The 26486-nt window shown below is 35.8% G+C and overlaps 1 long non-coding RNA gene across 1 annotated transcript; it reads left to right on the top strand.

Annotated features, from left to right (window-relative positions):
• Positions 1-5349: 5349 nt before the first annotated feature.
• On the top strand, positions 5350-7372 carry LOC129267174 (uncharacterized). Its single transcript, XR_010294283.1, has 3 exons — positions 5350-5667; positions 6476-6808; positions 7157-7372. It is a non-coding gene; the product is annotated as an uncharacterized LOC129267174 (long non-coding RNA).
• The last annotated feature ends 19114 nt before the right edge of the window (positions 7373-26486 follow it).

Genomic DNA, 26486 nt, shown 5'->3' with positions numbered 1-26486 from the left:
ATTTAAACACTGGTGACAATGGGATATACACATGCGATGTATTTTACCAACATGGAGAACGTTCAGCGACTGAAATACTGGAAGTACTAAGTCAAAGTAAGAACAAATGGGAGGTTTGACAGCATAGGTAACATTTCAATCCACCTAGATAAGATATTTTTTTAAACAAGCACGCTATTTTGAGACGCATAACATCATTTTAATCTTAGCAATGTCTAAATCATGACCGTTTTCTTACAGAAAGATAATAAAAAACCCTCTCTACGAAGTATTTGGATTAACCACAATGAGCACGATGACATAAAATTAAATATGTACGAATGCGTAGGCCTACTCATCCAATATTGTGCCATCATTCTTACCCACTGAAAAGACATCGTAGTGAAAACCCTAACCCATTTTACCTAGAGCTCGTGACTATTCGCAGTTTAAAAACAGTACAAAAAACAATAAGGATTCCAGTGAAAAATAAGGGTAATGACGATTTTTTTTAGAACGTGTGAAGCCAAACTAGAATCACGAACGCTAATCACAATCACGAAGTCAAATTATACTCCGGAAGGAAATTCCAGTAAAATTTACGGTACGAATCTTACATGTGAAAGTTCCGGTGATTCTAAAGAGGAATTCAAGATTAACGTGTGAAAAGGCCCATGAACAAACTGCAAAGATTATATTGACGATACTATTTGTTAACCAAACATGTGAAAGGTGATTTGATTGTAGATATGTTTAGCTGTAGATAACCCCCGTCCCCTCCTGCTTTCTGTTTCATTCTATATAACGGGCTCTTTCCGACGTGTTATTTGTAAGAAGTAAATAAATATAGATACAAATAATTGTTTGTCATTCACGGGGCATACATGTATGTGGCAAGGTTATACATTATATAAATTATATTATGACTGTTTTATTTTTGTTATTTATTTGTTTATTTAGCCCATTGACAATTTGGCATGAGTTCATACTCGCCAACAAGAAAATCATTCAGTGATTAATTATTTTAAAAAATGAAATGGTAAGGAACTATTTGGGATGAGAGTGTTTATTTTTAATGTACTGTGTTTTTCTCCAGTTCCACCCTCACTGGTTTTCATGTCTGACACCCACTCGGGCCGGCAATACTTGAACAACGCCAATATAAGTATAACTGCTGGAGAGTCGTTTAGCATCACATGTGGAGCAAACAGGGCAAGGCCTCCCGCAGTACTGCAATGGCTAGTACCAGAGGACGTGACCGTTGTTTATCAGGATCAATCTGATGTCATTCAAGACGGATCTTACATCTCCCGTAAAACTTTGACAATCACACCCACCAGAGTTGACCACGAAAAGAGTCTCAGCTGCATCGCATCACACCTGGAAATACAAAGGAGTATTAGATCCTCAGTTCTTCTGAATGTTCATGGTATGTATCATTCAGGCAATCATTACGTGTACACGTATTGATATCAATCCTAGATTTTCAGTCCTAGCAAACGTTTGCAACACTCAATTCATCCACAATAGCTTTAACATTGGACAAAATATGCTAACACCATACGTCGATTTAAGCTCCATTTTAATCTATTTACATACATATCTACATAATGACGAATCAGTGTTTCCAAGCATCATTCCGCAGTGAACACGATTTTCTTTATTTCTTACTTTTTTATATTGAGATCATCTCTTGTTTATTTACACGCGGTATCATCAAGTAACAAAACTGCTTTTCACAAAGGGCCTGTCCGCATATCATACAATGCTTCCTTCTTGGTTCTACTACTTTCTCTTACGATTCTTCTCTTGTTTGCCATTCCTACAGTTCTTCCTTCCAGTGTGCTGCTCTTTCCGACTGGAGGTAACCAGTCTCAATCAACAGTCCTATACGTTCAAGAGGATTCACCGACTTCAATCACTTGTAAAAGCATCGGGTCATTCCCAGCAACTGAACTATCATTTTGCTAGTTGGTGACTTTGGCAGGACTCCGATCCATGCAAATGTATCAAGTAATATGAGTGTTTTAGACGACACTTTGTTTGACACTGAAAGTACCATAACCATTAGGCCAGATGCCACGAACCATGGAATGCACATTGTATGTTCCTCGAATATGGACGACGCTTATTTTTTTAAGATACTGGGAGTTAGACTAATTGTTAACGGTGAGTTGTTTCCCTCAGTGATTTTTTAACCGGGAGTCAATATTGTGAACGGTAGGACTGATAAAAGAATAATTTTTGAAATCTGAAAAAGAAATGCAAGATATTTACTCAAATTCCTTTCAAGAAACAAATTGATCATTGTTGATATTGATGATTAATCGTTATTCTGTTCGATTCCCCAATTTACTGTCCAAGATCTGTTACAGAGAGAGAGAGAAAACAAAATTACTTCTTTACCTGAAAGCTTAACTATAAATAATGGCTTTATGTTTCTATGAAGGGCTACCAGACGAAGTCGCAGTGACTGCCCAAGGTGATATGCTCGAAGGCAGAGAGACTAACGTAACCTGTAGAGCTCGTAACGGCTACCCGGCTCCTCTCATCCACTGGTATATCGGATCAAGAAATATTACAAATAGCTCATCACTTAAGATCTCGGTCAACAGCGCTGATCGATATGATGCTGAAAGCACTCTGATATTAACACCAAATAGGTTTGACCACGGCAAACGTCTTCTCTGTCAGGCAGTTTAACCTACTTCATCCACTTTGTGGTCCGTGAACAACACAAAGGTTTTGAAAATATAATTTTAGGCTTAGATAAGGACGATGGCTGTAATGAAAACCAAAAATCGGCAGATTATTCAGTTATTAAAAAAAGACAACGAAATTCAAATGAGTTTCCACAATTCCAATCGACAATGGCTAATGTCGATGATTGAAGCAAGGTTTATCATGGCCGTGCCCATATTTATTCGGGGGGAGGGGGGGGGGGGTGGGGGGGGGGGGCAAAACGCATGTAATTTCTTAGAAATGTTTTTAAAATTAATTATTTTATATTCGAACAGAAACTGATCATGCTGTTATAATCTTGATTTTTTTCCCAACCAAACACATGACTTTATACTGTTTACTGAGTACCCCAAGTACTCCAGTCACAAATTGTGAGTGAGGATTAATACTTTCATGAATAATTAACCCTCTATGCACTATAGAGACGAGTTAAACTACATATATCATAGTGTTAACAATACAGTTGTTGCATCTTTTTTTCAACAGTGGTCTATGTATGTCTGTGAATATGTCTGTGTGATGTGATATCACGCTATTTTCTCTTATATTTTACTGGATTTATATAACCAAGAAATAAAAGCAAAAAAGATAATGAAATAAATTCTGTTAAATACCTTTTGATCTGTCTGATGTTGTGGATGGGCAGGGTTGATAAGAATGACTCACGTACTATGAAACGATTGCGTGAGGACGTGTCAATGGTAATAAGAAAACGGTAAGTACTTTTTTTTTATTGAGGGAGAGTGAAAATACTCTCATTTCTTTCTTTAAAAATATATACATGTAAAAACATACAAATATCATACATCATTTTGAACATAAATACAGAAATAAAATCATGAAACATTAAGATGAGATAAAAAAATAATGAAAGAAAAAAGTATCCCAAAAAGCCTCAAAGGCTTGAAAAAAAGGGAAACCAAGAATAAAACATAAGAATGATCATAAAAAAATATTAACAAAATTATACACAACAAAATAATACATAGAAAATAATGTGAATACTCTGGTTAACAACATTAATGATGATCTTGCAAAAGTTATCAAAAGGTTAATGAAGAATGGATTGGCGTTGAATACGCGAGTTTTTATTGATTGGGAGTAGACCAAATACTTTTATAGGACCTAATGTAATAAAAAATAGAAACTCAAATGAAAAATACCTAGAAATTATGATTATACCTTTACTGGAATAATACACACTGAACCAGGGATATTCCTGCCTGAACGGAGATGTCAGAAATGCGTCAGCTGCAGATCACCAACGCATGTATTAAAAGGTAAAGGCATCAGCCTCTTTAAGACGGAGCCGCGATGATTTCAGTACATAAGGTCTTAAGTTAAACGACAGTTGGGTGTAATAGTAATTTCAAAGTTGTGTGTGTGTGTGTGGTTGTGGGGGGGGGGGGGTCTGAGTAAGAGTTCCTTAACTCTCAAAGTGTCAAAGCAAATTGGTTGCAAGAGTGATAAAAAAAAATTATGTGTTATTTAGTGCCGGTACTATTGGTAGGTTAAGCAAACATCAACCTCAAATCGGATAGGAGAAAGAGCACACTCTTTCGGCAGATCATAGAAATGCAGCAATACAGTTAATATAATAGACATAACATCGTACTTTCATTTTCGACCGTTGACGACTTAAGATTAAGTCGTACTTTCGTAGTGTGCTTAACGACATGGACGATTGAAAGTAATCGAACAAATCTCGTTGTCATCATATTCCTTCAATGTGTTTGGGACACATCGTGGATGTCTTCTAGAAACAACACTCTTATGTAACACTGCAACCGTCTTATATTTTGATAATGAATGTTTCATTGTTACCAGGATTATTGGATTGGATACTATCACTCTGATCTGAAATGGCGTACCATATTTGGTGCTTGTTTATTCTTTTCCTTGGCAATGGTAAGTCGAGTTTATAAGATATATATCCGTTCATGTTGGCTCGCAGCATTTATCTTTGTAGTAAATATAGGCTATGAATAAAATAAACAATATTACACGGGGACGTCATCCGCTATTCTGTAAGATAATCTGAAGTGAGGTTATGGCCCACTACATTTAGACTATCTGTAAATGGTTGTTTCCCCCCCCCCCAAAAAAAAAAAATAAATAAATAAAAAATAAAATGCTTTCTTCCATTCTTACTTCTGATATTTTTCTCAGAATGCGCTTAATGAGCTTATGAATCTGGAGATGACGTATTAACTGCATAAAATACATAAACATTAGGTTCACAAAGGTACAATCCGAAAAAAAGTGCAATGTACATGATAATAATTTATATAACCTCTAACAGGGACCAATTTAAGCCTGTTTTTTAATTTGTGCTCATGATTCATAATCTAGAGATGAATAAGTTTTTCTGTATAAAGATGTAAAATACCTGAATAAAGAAACTTGCAGCAAAAACTAAAACAAGTGAAAATTTGCACCACTTGAGTCAAAATATCCGTGCGAATCTTGAAGAGCGCAACTTTGCACCTATTGATATTCTAAAACAGATGCCATCTTGTAAAGTACTATGGATAATCAACGAATTCATCATTACAACGATTGTTAAAAAAAAAATCCTACCCAATCTATTTGCAGGCTCCCCCTCCTCCTTGTCTTCAGGAACGATTTCTTTCCAACCGAGGTTGTACCTACCCGTCAAAGGAGAAGATTTTACGATGACGTGCATCTATTCGCCTCCTTTAAATGATCGTACAGTACATTGGAGACATGAGGGCATCCAGGTAGCTTATGAATCGTGCACAACTACGAGTGAATGCACAACTACTATTCCTAATCCTACAAAGTACAAGTTAATGGGAGATGACCGCAGCACATCCCTTACAATAGTCAATTTGACCACTGGTGACAATGGGAGATACACATGCGATGTTTTTAACCTAGATGGGCAACGTTCAGCGAATGAACATTTGGAAGCACTAAATCCAGGTACTATGAAGGTTGAAAACCATATTTTTCATAACCAAATAAAAAAGAAGTTTCGAAATCAAATTCGACCACTCTTTCAGGATTGTTCTGATTATACGTTTCTCACCAATGTAGAATTTAGTGTATTTCTACGCTTATCCAGACAGTCATTACTTCAGGGATCCGATCATCCTCATCTCGCCTGTGTAATTTCATACAATGGCCATCTTACTTATTAGCTCGTTATAATAAGGTTATACACACGTTTAAATTCTTGGTAACGTTGGCTATACATCCCTGTTGAGAAGTTGGTTTATGTATGAGACTTCACAGATTACCAATACATGAAATGCTAAGACACACCACTCTATGTTGACATAGAAGTAAACTTTACTCTCTATAATATATATGAAAAATAAAATATGAACAAGACAGAAATCGAAAATTGCAGTGTTTACACAATGCAAATGACATTCTTTAATAGTACACGTAGTTTGTGATAAGAGCAATTTAGGAGGGCATTCTGGTAGCATTACTACTGCCCATGCCAAGGACAACGTCAGAGCAATGCAGTCGTAGGTATTTACTATCTACTGAAGATAGCTATAGGGATATATTCATTGAGCTGTTAGATGTCCATAGTATCAGATAAATTTCGTAAGCTATACTGTAAAAGACACGAAAAGGCAGCTAATTAAGATTGTAAGAAAACCAATCAATGATATTGATTGATAATAACTGAAGCATAAGACATGTAAAAATAGGAAAGTTAGAAGAACTGTTACATTTGGATTTTAATCCTGAATAAAAACGCTTTCTTTTCCTCCAGTTCCACCAGCAAGGGTCTTTGTATCTGATACCCAATCGGGCTGGCAGTACTTGAACTACGCTAACATAAGTATAACTGCTGGAGATCCGTATAACATCACCTGTGGGGTAAATAGAGCAAGACCTCCTGCTGTTCTGCAATGGCTAATACCAGAGGACGTGACCGTTGTTGATTACGATCAGTCTGATGACATTCAAGACGGATATTACACATCCCAGAAATCTTTGACAATCACACCAACCAGAAACGATCACGGAAATATCATCAGCTGCATCGTATCACATCAAGATCTACAAAGGAGAATTAGATACTTAGTTACTCTGAATGTTCGTGGTATGTATTTTTCATGAGTAAGCTTTCATTCATATACATGATGTTGCTATTACTAGTTTTTTAGTACTTGCTGTTTTTTTGTGTAATACACTGTTAATCCAAAATAGTCTGAATATGCTGACACTTTGCATCGAACCAGGTGCTGCTTCTAAGCACCATTTAGCAGACCTGTGATACTGAGTACATTAATTGACTAATCATATCATCTTCTGATTTTTTTTATTAGCATGGTATCATGAGGTTTCTGAACTTCTTTCCGAAAAGGGCCGGTCGCATAATATATAGTACTTCTTTCCAAATTTCTCCCTATTTCTCTCACCCTTCTTTTCTAATTTGTCATGCATCCAGTTCTACCAACCAGTGTGCTCCTCTTTCCAACTGGAGGTAACCAGTCACAATCAACAGTCCTATACGTTCAAGAAGATTCACCGACTTCAATCACTTGTAAAAGCATCGGGTCATTCCCAGCGACCGCACTATCATTTTGGTTAGTTGGCGACCTTGACAGGACGTCGATCCGTGCAAATGTATCAAGTAATATGAGTGTTTTAGACGACGCTTTATTTGACACTGTAAGTACCATAACCATAATGCCCAACGTCACAAATCATGGAATGCACATTCTGTGTTCCTCCGATATAGACGATGCCTTATTTGTTAAAATGGTGGCAGTGAGACTAATTGTTAACGGTGAGTTGTTATCCCATAATGATTTTAGAAGCAAGTAGTAATATTGGAAAATAGAACTGATAAAATAGTAAGACTATTCAATAAAAATTATTGTAGTATAATTTGACGAGCCTGACGAGAATTGCAAGGTAGTTGTTTACTCCAATGCCTAAATGAAACGAATGATCATCATTGTTGTTATTGATGATTTAACCATAGTTCATTCGATTCCCCAATAAACTGTCCGGGCTCTGTAAAAAAACATGGTTATTTCTTTAGCTGAAAGATTAATTTTCAAAAATGGTTTTATGTTTCTATGAAGGGCTACAAGACGAAGTCGTAATGACTGTCCCAGGTGATATGCTCGAAGGCAGAGAGACTAACGTAACCTGTAAAGCTCGTAACGGATACCCGGCTCCGCTACTACATTGGTACATCGGATCAAGAAATGTCACGAATAGCTCATCTCTTAAGATCTCAGTCAACAGCGCTGAACGATATGATGTTGTAAGCACTCTGATCTTCATACCAAATAAGTTAAATCATGGGAAACGTATCTTCTGTCAGAGAGTTCAACCTATGTTATCCACTGTGCCGTCCGTGAATAACCCATGCGAGCGTAGGAGGCCGTTGGCAGTAATGACACATTATTCATGGCAGATCATTCAGGAATTACAAAAACGGAGGAATGAAAAAAATATCGACAACGAAATTTAAATGGAATACAACAGTTCCAATCAACCATGCCTAATCACCATCCTTAAGGCACAGTTTATCATGGCAGTAAAGGATGATTTTTTTTTTCCGGGGAGGGAGGCAAGACTAATTTTTTTTGGAAAAAAATCGAAAGAAGGGAGGAGGCAACTTATCATGGGAAGGTTTTGACACGTTTAAAGTGAAAATGAAGGATTTCTTGCACAATTTTGGTGATGTTTATGAAAAATATCATTAAGAAAATTTAGGTTTTCTAAAGTTAATGGGGGGAGGGGGCAAATGCTTCCATTTCTGTGTACGGTTCTTAATATGGTAAACATAATTGCTAGTGTTACGCAGGGTGCCTTACTATCATATTGAAAGGTTGCTTTGGGAGAGTAGTTCGAAAATTCCAAAGTGCATGTTTTTACCGATTATTCATTACTGTTTTGTAGTTTTTAACATTAACGTTAATAACGACGTGAAAATATACCTTTAGGCTCTGCCCTCTAGGTCAGAACATTTTACAGAAGAATGTCTGACACTCAAAACTAACATATATTCAAACGGTTTATTTATTTTTTTAAATTTTACTTGTGTAAACAAAATAACAAAATGTTGAACTTCCAACGTATCATTATTTCAATTATTTGATTTGTGAGTTTGTGTATCCAATTTCTCAACAATACTGATCAAAGTAATTATTCTCTATTTGCACATAATCTGATAATGCTGATAAAATCCGTAAATATTTGTCCAATCAAACATGAGATATTATTTTGTTTAATGAGTACCCCTACCAATTAATAGGAGGTATGATACTTCTGTGAACTATTCACCATCTATGCGGTGAACCCTATGCACCTATTAAAAATTATATATCTAATATTAAATGTAAGGTATGTACACATGCAGGTTCAGCATATCAGTGTTCATAATACAATTGTAGTCTCTTTATTTCAACAGTGGTCTATGTATATGCCTATGTGACAAAATATTACTCAGTTTGTTTCTCATATTGCTGGATTGATAATTAAAAAAATAAAAACAAGAGTATTAAAACCATGCACTAGCAGGGTTATAGATGACTCAAGCACTATGATGAGAATGCAGGAGAATGTGAGAATGTGTTCATAGAAATAACGAAACGTTGTAAGTACCGTTATCAAAATATGAAAGGAAAATAATAAAGTGAACACTCTTGTTAACAATCTAATTGGTGATCTTGCTACAGTTAAGAAATTGTTAACGAAGAATAGACTGGCGTTTAATATAGAAAATCGTGAGTTTGGAGAAGGCATCCGATTGTTAAAACAGATAGAACTACCCAATTTTACTAGTCCTTATATAATCAAAAGAGTAACTCAAATGAAATACTAAAGAATTATGATCATATTCCTTGGTACTGGGGCAAGCATAGAGAAAAAGCTTAAACAAGACGTCACTTAAACAGTACCTTCTGAAAAGAATCCGACTACATTTATAAGTAAATCACAGCGCTGATATTTTATCACAGTTTGATTCAAAGCATGTTTGATTACTGTGATGCAATTTGGAAAAACTTAGGAAAAACCTTTAGTAATAATATTTCAAAACTTAAAAATAGATCCTTTGCTTGTATTTTGCATAGATGTGGACTGAATTTATATATCAAGTTAAAGGAATAAACGTCGCTTTGAAATGTAGCAATGATGAACTTTGGACTTTGGAAGCGGATTGCTATGAATACTTTTGGCAAAAATACCTGGGGTCACAAAGAAAATTATTATTTCACACAATCCATCTTAGGAGTGTTGCATTCGTAGATAGGGATGTCGGGGAAAATGGATGATCATGTCGCATCGTTAAAATAGACGTTATATAATTTACGTCACAATCTCATAGCTCCCTCCCTTAGAGGATATAAGCAATACACGTAAACAGAGTTGTCAGAGATGCGCCAGCTGCAGAGCAACAACGCATATAAAGCAAATTCATCAGCCTCTAAGAAGGCGGCGCGCCATGACGTCAATGCAAAAGGTCTTAAGTTAAAGGACACGTCTCAGATTGGTTGTAGATCTAACATATTTATTTATTTATTTATTTATTTATTTATTTATTTATTTATTTAATTTTTTTTTTTTTTTTTTTTTTTTTTTTTTTTTTTTTGGGGGGGGGGGGGGGTATTATTTTGTGCCGATTGGCTATAGTGGCATGTTAATAGTTAACGGTGTTGAATAGGATCAATATGAATTTTTAAAGCAATAAATGCTTTAGGAACGAACAGGTTCTCTGAAGTATCTCGGATTGATCGCGTATTGGAGCCCATCCTTAAGAGTATTTGTCGTGACAGTTATTTGCACGCCATCCTCAAAGCTCAACTTCCAATATGATAGGAAAAAGAGTACACTCTGTCGCCAGACCATGGAAATTTAGCTTTATACTTAATATAAATAACATCGTACTTTCATTTTCGACCGTTGGCAACTTAAGACATGCTATCGTAATGTGCTTAACGGCATGGACGATTGAAAGTAATCGAACAAATCTCATCGTCATCATTATTCCTTCAATGTGTTTTGAACACATCGAGGATGTCTTCGGAATTTTATTTCTGTAAGGTCGATTTCTCGTTCGCTCGCTCGCGTCGCTCTTCCCTGACCTTCAAAAAATCTGTGCCCCGTACGCCATATTCATCATCTACTGCCGCTCATATGTTTTGACTTATTTTGTCCCACCCTCCGAATGTGAACTGCCCAGTAACATTCACTGACAATACGAATATTACGAATATAAAACAATGTAGAGGTTGCTTTAAGTTCACTATTTATGTCGAGAACATGATAGACGTTGATCATTAAAAGTACCCATCTCCTATCCAAAAGTCCAAACATGGATACCTATCTGATCCCTTGTAGTTTAAACTGCAAATGATAATGATCAGGGACCGCTGAAGGGTTTTGGAAGTTGGGGGGGGGGGGCAACCATGCAAAGAATCATAATCAGATGGTCATTTTTACGTTTTTGTACACGGTTTTGGAAAAAAATGCGGGGGCTGAAGTCCACACAGCCCCTCCCCCGTTTCCGCGGCTAGTGATGATGATGTTATTTCTAGTGTGTGCTTCATATCAGATTGTAACGTTGAAAAATTAGTTTATCACCAGCGCCAGCTGTGAACGTGTTACTCGAGCATTTTGAACTAGTAGTAATCTTTACTATCCTGCTGCGAAGGGAAATGGCGACCTCTAGGACCACACATGCTCTAGATATTACTCATTAATGTTAAATAGCACATCACGAAACCGAATCAGGAGTTGAGAAGGAAACCAGTAGCACTCGTTTGACACAATACCAGCGATTTTTTCCCGGAGTGTACAGCATCTGGGAGCCTCCTACAAGTTTGACTTTACAAGAGTTTATTTGCCATTGTTGGATTTCATGTCGTTCTGAAAGCAAGTCTTCGTACAGCCAGATTCGACATGATGACAAGTGCTTGTGGATATGCTGTGGTTGTTCTTGTTCTAACGATCTTCAGTCATGTCAGTTGTGGTAGGTTTACGTTGCTATATTTATATTTGACCCATTTTACGTTGACGATTACACGAGCACCGTAATCAATAAAAGGTTCACTGTGTGTACATTATAAGTACATTTATATGACAATATTATATTGCAACACATCTTCATGTGCTCACATTCCATATGCAAAGTGGCTTACTGACATATTTTGTAGAACAGAATCCTTCGATTCCGTAAGAGGATGACCAAAGGACAAAAACATTCCCGGTCATGAGCATCTGGTAATATTTACAACACTCCATCCTTCTGAATAGATACCCGTGGCCTCAATTAATCAATGTATAATGCATTATAACGTTTATGAAATGAATAACTAGTGAAATAAATAATGAACTAAAATATTAGAAAGATTGGAAATAAAAGAAAATAAAACATTGAATGAGCAGTTATATTAACAAATGAATAATTTATAATGATGCCCCTGCAAACTCACTGGAAGCAAATCATTTTCATTGCATTAATTTGGGAAAAATTACGCCAGCCGAAATATCTTCATTGGCAAAATATTGTCTATCGATCTCGCAGAAACAGAAGGATTTGATGTGTCAATCAAGAGAGGCAAGTATCTTCCAGTGATTGGCGAGGATTTTACATTGGTCTGCACGTACACACTACAGGCCAAAAATAGGGAGATCACGTGGCAGAAGGATGGTGAATCACTCGCAACATGTGATTGTAGGGAAGATCGGACCTGTAGGTTTACTGTTCAAGACCAATGGAAAATCAGCTTGTTGGCAGACGACTCCAGTGCTAATCTTACGATAAAACAGCTGGTTGGTGACGACGGCGGTCATTACAGATGTGCTGTCCGCCAAACTGCCTTTCCCGACATTACAGTATCAAGGGGAATGCACGTAACACCATTATTATCAGGTTCAGTAATTGTTTCAAAAATAATAAATATTCAATTGAACCCCATTGGACATTGACAAAAATTGACTAGAAATAGTACACAGTACGATATTTATTCATGGCTATATTTAGAAAAGAATTAAACATAAAGTTTATTGAAGTATGTGAAACGTGATTACTCGCTGCTCAACCGAACGCTAAGAAAGGAAATAAACTAATAAACAAAGCTAAACAAATTCATCAGCACACAACCATAACAACCATTAAATACTTTTTATTATACAATATTAGGAATTCAAGCTTTATCGACATCCACAAATGTACTTTTATTCAACGTACATGTAACATAGATAACAGATAATAGAAAATGAATGATACATATGGCGTAGAAATAGAATCGCATATTCTAAAAGGAGCGTAGCTCTCAAAAATGAAAGAAAAAGTCAGACTTTTATCAGTGCCCATGATGTGACAAAAAATATAATTCATAAATTTGTTTCGGAAACAGTAGTTGAAAAGACGTTTTTTTTTAAAAGCATCCGGATTGTGAAGCCTACCTTTCTAAGAAATCAATAAACACGCACACCTGCACACACATTGAACTTATAGTGAAAAATTGTGTATAGCTGTAATAGTACACTCCTCACTAATTTTCTATCTTTCACAGCTTCGCCTACAGTAATCATAGTTACCGATAGATCAATCCGTCTTTGCTCCGATAACACCTCTAGAACGGTAATTGCAGGAGAGCCAAATGTTTTAACATGTACAGCATCGCAAGCAAGGCCTGCTGCAGTCCTTAACTGGGTTGTACCAGATGATCTTATTTCCAACCAACAAGATCAGACTAACGTGGTTAAAGGCAACATCTACACGTCTCGGAAGGTTGTTACCATCACGCCCTCTGCGAATGATCAAGGAAAGGATATCAGCTGTTTTGCGTCACATCAAACACTCCAGAGTGATCGTCAGTGTATTGTTTACCTCAATGTTAACGGTATGTCAACGTCATTGAAGGAAAATAAAAGTCCAAAGTGTCTGTTCCAGTATCTAATAGGGCATCAAAGGGCAATAAAGAAATTTTCATTACCTTTTAATCCTCAGTGTGGGGTAATACTGTTTATAGATGAGTCTGTGTTTTTCATGTTCCACTAAATGTTAATCCATAAAATCTAACCCATGTAGTTCGCTTGATATTGGTTGAATTATTCGATGTCAAAGTGAAGGTTTGATTCTCATCATTGCACAAATCATAAAATGTTATTAGTTGACTGTTATAAACCAAGACAAATTCAAATTGACATACATTATACCCTCTTCCATCTTTATTTCACCTTTCCTATAAAGTTCTTCCCTCTAGCACGACAATCTTTCAATCTGGAAATGACAAATACCACCAGACATCATCAACAGTTATTTACGTCCAAGAAGGTTCATCGGCTTCAATCACCTATCAAAGTATTGGATCACGACCGGCGGTTCAACTGACATGGATAATTGACGACCCTGGTATTCCTCCTGGAAGTATTAGTCTGTCGAAGACTCAAAATCCTGTAGACGACAGTCTGTTTGATACCTTTAGTACTTACAAGTTGCATCTATATAGGAAGTATCAAGGGTTGATTCTCTGGTGCTATGTATATCTGGGTGAATATGTTATCGAACGACACTATGTTACAATATCAACGTATGGTAAGTGTATATTTTATCTCAATTATATATAAATGTGTGTATGTCTCTGTTGGCATTTTAAAGACGTGTCTGGGGCAGTTAGTTACTAATACGTTGCTAAGCTATATAACCAGGGAGGTGTGTGTGAGTAGTATCTATTGCTATAACAATTGGATGTCTTTTAGTTGTGGTTGATATATTTATGATCTTCTAGAATGGGCGTTTGGGAAAGCAACATATGTAATAGATTAAGCCAGCATGTTTATTTTTCTGAAAAAAAAAGCTTCATCAAGCAGACCACCCATGTCCGCTAATGATTTTGAAGTTGTAATAGAACGTGTCGCTTTTTGCATTTCTCTTAACCGTTTACAGCACCACCGGATGAGGTCGTTATGTCTTTCCCTGCTGAAATAAAAGAAGGGATAAAAGTCACCGTGATCTGCAAGGCTGCTAATGGGTATCCAGCTCCTCGTATTAACTGGTACATAGGATCAAGAAATATGACAGGTCATTCATCCCTGAATATTAGTGAAAATGATGCAGGTCGACATGATGCTGAAAGTACTTTGACTTTCATACCAAAGAGGTTAGACCATGGGAAACATCTTCTGTGCCTGGCAGTTCTACCTACATTATCCACCACATGGTCTGCGAATGATAGCATGGTTCTAAACATAACAGGTGCCTAGTTATTCTGTATCATATCAATATGATTTTCGACGTTTTCAAAATTATATTTTTGAAGCAAGGAACTCCATAGAATGATGCATAATTCTAGGATATGTTTGTAACTTTTGTGTAGTATCTTTTCGGGGAATTGGTAGATTTTGTTGATATCTATAGCTTATTTATGCAAAACAGAAATGTTTCTTGGCCAGCTCAGTTATCGTCTTTTGAATTAATTCTTAATTGAATTTTATAAATGAGATAAATATAATCCACCTGTTGTGTCAATAGACTTACTTAGATAAACTACTTTGCTAACTATCAATTATTTTCAAAATTAATTAACTTTACACTGCAGTTAGACCCGATCTACCTTCTTGGTTCATCGTCAATCAACACCAGATGACATCTACGTCTATCTTCGTTGCTTGAAAACCTAAATGCACCAGAGCTGGACATGCAGAAATAATGTCGGTAAGTCGAATCAGATTTCATTTTATTGTCATATTTCACAAAATAAATAACGGAATATCAACACAATACAAAAAAATGCATTTAATGATAATAATACAGAATACAGTGTGTTAAAATAATGAATGACTGTATGTGCTCATAACAATAACTGAGTTGTGAACTGTGAAGGAACCTTCATAAAAAGCAGAGCTTGTAAAAACTGCAGATTCTTTGAAATATTATGAAATCGGCAATCATGTGACACACACACATAAACAAATGCAGACTACATTATTTTGGGAAAACCAAATATAAGAAGGCAATAGCATGAATCAGATTAACCAAAAAGGCATGATAGGATATGGGCTTTCTACGTCTAGTGGATTTAACAACGGATCACACCACGATATATTGACGGTATTTTTATTTACAAATATAACCGTGGATGTATTGCTATGTGGAATTATTTATTAAACATCATACCTGGCAATACATTTTACATTATGTATACATTCTAAAGAGTGAAACCCATTATTCCGAAGACAATTGGATAACAAAGCAATTGAAAACATCCGATAGAATTGATAGGATTATCATCCAAGAGACTTTACCTCAGTTTAATATGGGCCTACGTGAAATTATCCTATTACATGCACATGAGTCATATTGGTGACATAAATTTTGTTGTAACCATGATGATAATCATAACAAATGAAAGTAACCTTACTGGGCATTGTAACCTGAAACTTGGCGATCGGTCTTGGGAATTATCTATTTACGTTTTACCATTCACTAAAAACAATGCAATCATTAAAATAAATCAGGCCAACGAGCAGTCAATAAGCTTTTCGCTCAGAGGCAATGATGAACTACACGATGAACATTTTCTTGGACAAAAGGAGCTTGTCGCCATCACAGCCTTTACAAACTAACCAGAAGAGGTACAAAGGCACGGATTGAGGTCATAATCACACTCTGATACCTCATACTTCACAATGATCCTTGCCCGATTGATATTATCCGAAGAAACCTGATCAACTACGCAATTATTACTCGCCCCATCCCTCTGGCTAATGCAGAGTATGTAGAGAGTCTCTGTGAGTTTTTCCATGTGACTACGTGCATACAATCAATCAGCGCAGTGCATGACATCTTTTTCCTTCCCTTATTGTGAAATGACAGTAAATTCATCCAAATCCGACTTCACAACGATATCACTTGTTGGCAAGACGTGTATATAAGATACTTTCTTACTCTGTATTGTGATGGTACTTGGTATTTTCGAATCGGTTAGGCTGATAATGCAGATATTGTATTATTTGGCTTGATTGGTGGGGATCATCCTAGTTATGTCAACATCAACGTACTGGCAATTATTACTAGCAAAACTGTCATACTTTGGAAAGGTAGACCTACCTTTACTTTTTAGAAGCATTTGCCTTTCTGTCGTAGAGACTGACGCATAAACAAATTAGTTAATGAACAAAAAAATCCTATCGATTATGAAATTCAAACGAATTTCAATAGTTCCAATCGACAATGCTTCATCCAGGCTGTCCCCTGGTTTCCACTTTTCACAGACTACCACGTCACTGTTTATTGGAGGTAGCTGATGATTAATGAGTGATTCCTGTGATATCTGAAGCATACATGACGTTACTGTCCTCGTCCACGTGAACACCTTATCACTGATCGATCCACGAATCCCCTATTTCTCGACGACCAGCGGAATATGGATTGGCTTGACAAGTCTCCATTTACCGATGTACCCTTCAATTCTACCACAGTATTATCCACAAAATTATCCTTTAACAAACTTTACCCTCTCAACTTCATGATGTATTCGGTTAAAGTTGTCGCCAGCTTCTTCACACACATTCAAATAGGTTTCATCAGAGAATGTTAGTAGCTGAGGAGTTTGATTCACCAATGTTTTATCGCGTATGGTAATTTGTATGACAGTCGATTGAATATTCTTCAATGTATCAATTTTATGCATAGTTCGGTTAGTAATTTCCTTGATCCTTTTAGAAATGATTTCGCTAATTGCCATCACATCTGAAAGGAGAATTTCTTCTCGGTTTTGATGATTCTCTCTCGCTTCGCTGTTTCAACCTTCCATATGTCGACACGTTCTTTCCTATTACCTCTTGTATTAGAGATTTCCAGCTCCTCTTTATCGTTGATCACGTTGATCATTCTATTCTCTTTGTTCCGTGGACAATTAACTCCTCCTTGGAAGCAACCTCAAAGTCATCATTGACTGCCTGGAGATGCTTACTTATCGAGGCCTCTTCGGTCGCGATCGTGGATTCAACGGTTTATAGAATGTGATTCTGCTTCTTCGATCTTGTGCTGTTTCTTACTCAAATTGTTCCTGCAGTCGGAAGTTAAATTCTGGATATTCTTTACCTCTCATGTTTTTTTTGTGATTTGGTGTAGTTCATAGACGGCAAAAAGGAATTTCATGTTGTCTGCAGTAATATCTAATTGGTTTATAATCTCTATCGTATATCCAGATCTCATCATAATGTTCCCCACTTCTTTTCTTTTTTCTCTGCTGGTACTGGAAGCCATCGCAGCCAGCAAGTTGTAGAAATAAATAAATCAATTCGGTAGGAATAAAACAAATTATGTTTCATATTAGACAGAATGACTGGTATGCATTTGCGCTTAGCTAACATTAAGGGGAGATGTGACTTCCCCTGATCGAACTTTCAGGGGTCACCAAAATGCAAAAAAAAAAAAAAAAAAAGTTTCGATAGAAAAATCGAAATAAAATGAATGAGATCCTATTTACAATTTATCAAAGTCATCTCATAAGAATCGCATGTGTCAAACATTCAAACAATTGTTGGTTTTATTGTTTGCGTCAGCTGAAGATCAACAAGGCATTTAAGGCTAAGCCCTCTAAGATGGCGGTGCGATGATGTCATTGCCTAAGGTCATCCCGAAGCGTATGTGTCGTGACAGTTCTCTGGACGCGTTCCCAATCCACTGTATGCTCGGTTAAGCAACCTCGACATTAAACCGGCTGTGGGAAAGAGCACACTCTATCGTCCGAACAAATGCAACTATATATTTGATACATGAAATATCGTACTTTCATTTTCGACCGCTGACAACCTAAGACATTAAGTCGCACATGTACTTTTGAAATGTGCTTAACGGCATAGGCTAGCGAAAGTAAGCGAATAAATCTCACCGTCACCATTATAACATCAATGTGTTTGAGACACGTCAGAAATGTCTTAAAAACAATTTGTCTCACTGACTGCAACTATCTTACATTTTGATACTGAATGTTTCTTTGTTACCAGGATTATTGGATTGGTTACTATCACTCTGATCTCAAATGGCGTACCATATTTGGTGCCTGTTTGCTCTTCTTGTTTTTGGCAAAGGTATGTCGAATTTGATTAAACTTGAATAAAATTGAATCTATACATATTGGCTTGTAGCCGTTTTTTATTCTTCTCTTTGTAAAGGTAGGCTGCTAATAAAACAAAGAATATAGAAAGTATGACTTCCTCCGTTACTATATGATTATTTTCAGTGAGTTTAAGGCCAAAGCAGTCTGCTGGCCAAAAAACAACATGTTTTCCCATTCAAGCTTGCCATCAGCAGGATCAGAAAAATATTGTCTTTCACTTAATTGCGTTGTTCACGTCTGTCTCGGAATGCGATTCCTGGGCATATATGCATCCAAAGACCATGGACTGTGTTACGCATTTAAGGTGCACGAAGGGTGTTATCCTTCGCAAAGTGGTACAACCTGCAACAAAACTTGAACAAATGCGATTTTTAACCCTTTTGACATGTTTGGCATGTAAAAAAATCAACGCAAATCTTGAATGATGCAACTTTTCACTTTTCAGTCTAAAATAGAAGCCCACCCTGTAAAATACTATGAAGAAGCAATACTTCTGCTATCACTAATAATTGACAATATTCCTACACAATCCATTTGCAGGCTCCCCCTCTACCATGTCTACAACCACAATATCTTTTCAACCAAGGCAGTTCATACCCGTCAAAGGAGAAGATTTTACGATGAAGTGCACCTATTTCCCTCCTTCGATTGTTCGCACTGTCAAGTGGAAACACGAAGAAACACGAATTGCGTCTGAGTGGTGCACAACTGCAAGTGAATGTACACCTAATATTTCTAATCCTTCAAAGTACAAGTTATTGGGAGATGACTGCAGCACATCCCTTACAATAATTAATTTGAACGCTGGTGACAATGGGAGATACACATGCAATGTACATAACCTACATGGAGAACGTTCAGCGACTGAAATACTGGAAGTACTAAGTCAAGGTAAGAACAAATGGGAGGTTTGACAGCATGGGTGACATTTCATTCCACCTAGCTAAGATTATTTGTATTTTTTTAAGCGCGCGCGCTATTTTGGGGGCGCATTACATTATTTTATCCTTAGGAATTTCTAAATTACGACCATTTTCCTACAGAAAGATATAAACCCACTCCCCACTAAGTATGTGCATTGACCTTCTCATGTCATATTTATCATACTATGTTGTGAAACGGATATCAACAAATCAAATCAAATCAAACCACAGTGAACACGATGGCATACAAAAAAGTAAATATATTGACAAATGCATACCCATCCAAAATTGTCACATCATTCTCACCCACTGAAAAAAGACATCGAAAGTCCTAACCCTTTTAACGTGTTAAAGATGATTTGTGTGTCGACAGTTTTAGCTATAGGCCATTCTCTGTCCCAACCTTCTTTCTGTATCATTTCATACAATTGACTATTTTCCGATTTCATGGATGTGTTTGTTTTAAGATGAGGCGCAATAGCTAAGTCGGTAGAGTGGGTGACCCAGGTTCGATTCCCTTTTGATGCCGTTAGGTAAGGCAGTTTAATCCTAATTTCGAGGTGTCTCAGAGAGGACTTCAAACCGTCCGTCTTCTTGGATGCTTGCTTACAGTCATTCATGCTTTCTTAGCAATCAGGCGAAAATCACTACCATTTTATAAAAAAAGAAAAAGAAAATATGAATATTTGCCATTGGCATGATGAGGCATAAGCGTATGTATCAAGATTATAGAAGAGCATTGCCAGATGAGCAACTATATAATGAGTGTTTTAAAACTTTTGAATTGTTTATTGAAAAATTTGCATAAGTTCTTACTCGTCAAAAGATTGCCAGGAAATTATTAAGTGATTAAAAGTTGAAGCACTTGAAAATTGAAATGGTAGCATATCGTTTAAGTTGAGGTTGATGGTTCGAATATACTGTGTTTTTTCTCCAGTTCCACCGTCGCGAGTATTCGTGACTGATGTCCAATCGGGCCGGCAATACTTGAACAACACCAATATAAGTATAAGTGCTCGGGAGTCGTATAGCATCACCTGTGGAGCAAATAGGGCAAGGCCTCCTGCTGTTCTGCAATGGTTAATACCAGAGGACTTGACCGTTGTTCATCACGATCAGTCTGATGAAATTCAAGATAACTTTTACATCTCGCGGAAATCTTTGACAATCACACCCACCAGAGATGACAACGGAAAGATTCTCAGCTGCATCGCATCACACCCGGAAAAACAAACGAGTATTAGATCGTCAGTTTTTCTGAATTTTCATGGTATGTATCATTCAGGGAATCATTATATAATGATAAATGTATTGATATCAATCCTAGATTTTCAGTCCTTACACATTTTTGTAATAGTCAATTCATCCGAAATAGCTTTTACATTGGACAAAATATGCTGACACTTTACGTATATTTACGCTCCATTTCAATCTATTTACATGCATATCTACATAATGACGAACTAGTTGTTTCCAAGCATAATTCCGCAGTGAACACGATTTTTCTTTATTTCTTTCGTTCTTATCGAGATCATCTCCTGTTTATTTACACGCGGTATCAGAAAGTTATAAACTGCTTTCCACAAAGGGCCTGCCGCATATCATACAAAACTTCTTTCTATATTTTCCCTCTTTCCTTTACCTTTTTTTTCTAATTTGTCATGCTTACAGTTATACCAGCCAGTGTGCTCCTCTTTCTAACTGGAGGTAACCAGTCTCAATCAACAGTCGTATACGTTCAAGAAGGTTCACCGACTTCAATCACTTGTAAAAGCATCGGGTCATTCCCAGCAACTGAGCTATCATTTTGGTTAGTTGGTGACTTTGACAGGACTTCTATCCGTGCAAGTGTCTCAAGCAATAGGAGTGTTTTAGACGACACGTTGTTTGACACTGAAAGTACCATAACCATAAGACCGGATGCTATTAACCATGGAATGCGCATTGTATGTTCCTCGTACATGAAAGACCATTTCTTTGTTACATTCCTAACAGTTAGACTAATTGTTTACGGTGAGTTATTTCCCTCAGTGATTTAGAACCGGGAGTCAATATAGTGAACGGTAGAACTGATAAAAGAATAATTTTCGAAATCTGAAAAAGAAATGCAAGGTAGTTACTCCAATACCTTTCAAGAAACAAATTCATCATTGTTGATATTGATGATCAATCGTCATTCTGTTCGATTCCCCAATTTACTGTCCGTGATCTGTTCAAAAAAAGAGAGAAAAAAATTACTTCTTTACCTGAAAGCTTAACTATGAATAATGGCTTTATGTTTCTATGAAGGGCTACCAGACGAAGTCGCAGTGACTGTCCCAGGTGATATGCTCGAAGGCAGAGAGACCAACGTAACCTGTAGAGCTCGTAACGGATACCCGGCTCCTCTCATAAAGATTCATAAGAATTTTAGGATATGTTTGTTACGTTTGTGTAATCCATTTTCGGTGAATTGGTAGATTTTGTTAATATTTATAGCCTATTTATGCACAACATAAATGTTTCTGGGCCAACTGAGTTATCGTTTTTTGAATTAATTCGTAATTGAATTTCGTTAATGAGATGAATGTTATCCACCTGTTGTGTCTATATAGTTACTTAGATAAACTACTTAGCTAATTATCAATTATTTTTAAATTAATTAACTTTACACTGCAGTTAGACCCGATTCACCTTCTTGGTTCATCGTCAATCAACACCAGACGACATCTTCGACTATCCTCGCTGCCTGAGAACCTAGCTGCATCAGAGCTGGACATGCAGAAATAATGTCGGTAGGTCGAATCAGGTTTGATTTTTTTTATTGTCATATTCCACAAAATGGATAACATAATATCAACACAATACACACCAATGCATTTGATAGTGATGCTAAAGAATACAATGGGATAAAATAATGAATGACTGTATATGTTTATGACAATCAATGAAATTCTGCAATGAAGGAGACGGGACACACATATACACAAATTCAGACAACATTGTTTTGAGAGAGCCAAAGATAAGAAGGCAATAGCATGAATCAGATTCACCAAAAAAGCATGATGGGAGCCAGCTTACCCTGTATGCCCTCTACTTCTAGTGGATTAAAGAACGGATCACACCACGAGATATTGACGATATTTGTATTTACAAATATACAGTGCATGTATTGCTATGTGGAAGTATTCATCAAACAACATACCTGGCAATACATTTTACATTACGTATACATTCCAACGAAAGAAATCCATTATTTTGAGACAAATTGGATAAAAAAGCAGGTGAAAACATCCGATAGGAATGATGGGATCTAACGTATCATCAAAGAGACTTTACCCCCGTTTAATATGTGCCTACGTTGAAATCTTTTATTACATACACGTTAGTCATATTTGTGACATATATTTTGTTGTAACCATACGATGATGATCATAACAAACGACAGTAAACTTTCTGGGCACTCTAACCTGAAACTTGATAATTGATCGTAGGGCTGATTCTTGTGGACGATTCACGATACACTGAAATTAATGCAGGCATTAAAAGATTTTTTAGAAACAGTTCAAATCCCTTTAAGCAAAATCTCAAGTGAGAAAAAACAATGTATTATCATGGGGGATTTTAATGTTAATTTGATGGACCTAGATTTAATGTCATGTAATCATGATTTTGTTAATATTTTTTCTACCTTTTCATATTTTCCATTAATTAATAAACCCACAAGGATAACAAGTAATTCGGCAACAATATTAGATAATATATTTTATAACCAACCTGAAAGTGTCGTAGAAGCTGGTATCATTACAACAGATGTCAGTGATCACCTAACCCCTTTCGTCATAATTGAAGGTCCTTTAATCTCTAATAATTCAAAGACCCATTATCCTATAAGAGACTTCTGTGAAAAAAATATGATTACATTTTGTAGAAAATTACAGTGTGTTGATTGGACATGTTTAAACAATACAGAAAACGTTGATGACGTTTATGATATATTTTTAGACATTTACAAAAAACTATATAATGAAAGTTTTCCAATAACAAATGTTAAAATAAAAAAGACATCTACAGAAAGGTCATGGTTTAATACGGATATCAAGAAAATGTGCAAACGAAAATACTTTTTATATAAGAAATTTTTAAAGAACCCAACTTCCTATAGAGAGAATGTATATAAAAGTTACAGAAACATGGTCCATAGCTTCATTCGTAAAAAGAAGCGTGAATTCTATCATCATAAATTTGAAAATGTAAAACACAATTCTAGAGCGACATGGAAAATAATAAATAACATTTTAACAAAAAATAAGAATAGAGATGTTGATTATAGTATTGAAAATAATGGAGAAGTGAAGGATAATCAGCAAGAAATTGTAAGTGTATTTAATGATTTTTTTAGTAGTATTGGTTCTAAAATACATGAGAGTACTAGAAATCTATCTCAAGAAAATAACTTTAAAAGGTTTATGAAACACAGTATTTGTCATTCTATGTACTTTACGCCAGTAACAGAAAGAAATATATATGATGTCATTTTGAAATTGGATGCGAATAAAAGCGCGGGTTACGATGATATTAGTCGTAAGGTAGTTAAATATTCAATTCATGCAATAGTTTCCCCTTTATGTAAAATCATTAATATGTCTCTTGAAAATGGTGTGTTTCCGAACTCTTTAAAACTTGCTAAAGTAACTCCTGTCTTTAAGAATGGTAATAAAACACTAGTAACTAACTACCGACCCATATCAATTTTATCAGTTTTCAGCAAGGTTTTTGAAAAAATAGTATATGACAAATTGATAGCATTTATTTCAAAACACAACATATTATATAACAAGCAATTCGGTTTCAGAAAGGGATACAACACTGCTCATGCATTAATTGATTTAACTGAAAAAATAGCTAAGGAATATGAAAACAAAGCAATAACGATTGGTGTATTTTTAGACTTATCTAAAGCATTCGATTGTATAGACCATAATATTTTAATTGATAAGCTATCATCATACGGGTTTAGAGGGACAGTATTGAAGTGGTTAATCAGTTACTTAAGAAATCGAAAACAATGTGTATGCATCAACAAAATTCATTCAGACTTTCAGGACATTAGAGTAGGGGTACCCCAGGGGTCTAATCTAGGCCCTCTTCTTTTTATATTGTACATCAATGACCTGCAACATGTAAGTAATATTTTAACTACTACCTTATTTGCAGACGATACAAGTTTATTTTTATCTGGTAAGGATCCCATTCAATTAAATAATATTTTAAATTCTGAAATGGAAAAAGTTCACATGTGGTTCCAAGCCAACAGACTACAAATTAACACTAAGAAGACATCTTTTATGATTTTTAAGCCTAAAAATAAGAAAATTGAAGAAAACTCCATAAAATTATATATAAATGATTTTGAAATTCAGAAAGTGCAATATACGAAATTCCTAGGTGTCACAATTGACGATAGCATGAGTTGGAAACAACATGTAAATAATATTTCTATGAAGATTTCTCAAACCATTGGTGTACTTAATAGAATCAAAGGTGACTTACCATTGCATATTCGTGTTCAATTGTACAATACAATGATACTCACGCATCTCAGCTATTGCAATATCGTATGGGGGGACTGTGCAAATTATTTAAAGCTACAATTATTTCGCTTACAAAAACGGGCAATAAGAATTATAACAAATTCCCCATATTTAGCTCACTCTCATCAATTATTCCGTAAATTAAAGATTCTAAAAATTTATGATATACATACCCTTCACACTGCAATTTTTATGTTTTCATACTACAAGAATCAGTTGCCTGACACATTTAACAGTTATTTTAAAACAAATCGCAGTGTAAACAAATATAATACGAGAAATTCTGATAATTTATACATTCCTTTTTACCGCTTTTCTTTCTCAAGAACAGTCATAAGTTATAGTGGACCACTCATATGGAACAGTTTGCCCCCTGAAATAAAAGAAAGTCCTTCGCAAAATTCATTTAAAGTAAGATGTAAGTCTTACCTTCTAAATATGTATACTTCACCATGTTCTCAGTGAATAAGCTTGCTTGCTTTTATGTGTATGTTTTTTAAACATATTTTTTTGTAATGTAGTTGTTATTTTTTTTCTTCAAATTTTTCATTAGTTTGTTGATTTCGTTTATTTTGAAATGTGTGTTTCTTGCAATCTAATCAATTGATTGCAGGATGGTCTTTTTTCGGTAATAAATGTTAATCAGGGAATAGCCTAGATAGGTCTATTTGGCTTTTGCTATTCCCCCACATCGCATTCATTACCCTATGTATTTTGTTAATTTTGTTAATTTGTCATTTTACAATATTCGTTACTCCTTTACTCCTTTACTATGGAATCATTTTGATTGATCTCGATATATTGTATCTTGTATGTTTTTTACAGATGTGAAATAAATGAATTTGAATTTGAATTTGAATTTGAAATCAGACACATGTTCAATCAATAGGCTTTTCGTTCAGAGGCAATGGTGAACTACACGATGAATCTTTTATAGGAGCTTGTCTCCATCACAGCCTTTACAAGCCGACCAGAAGGGGGTATAAAGACACGGGTTGAGGTAATAATCACGATCTGATTCCTCATTGATCTTCGCCTGAATGATACCATCAAAGGAAACCTGATCAACTACGCAATTTTTACGCGCCCCATCCCTTCGGCTAATGCAGACTATGAGAGAGTATATGTGAGTTTGTCCACGTGACTATACGTGCATACAACCAATCATCGCAGTGCATGACAACTTT

The sequence above is a fragment of the Lytechinus pictus genome, chromosome 8, assembly GCF_037042905.1.
Source record: "Lytechinus pictus isolate F3 Inbred chromosome 8, Lp3.0, whole genome shotgun sequence".
Taxonomy (NCBI): Eukaryota; Metazoa; Echinodermata; class Echinoidea; order Temnopleuroida; family Toxopneustidae; genus Lytechinus; species Lytechinus pictus.
This window is presented reverse-complemented; position numbering and strand designations above follow the sequence as displayed.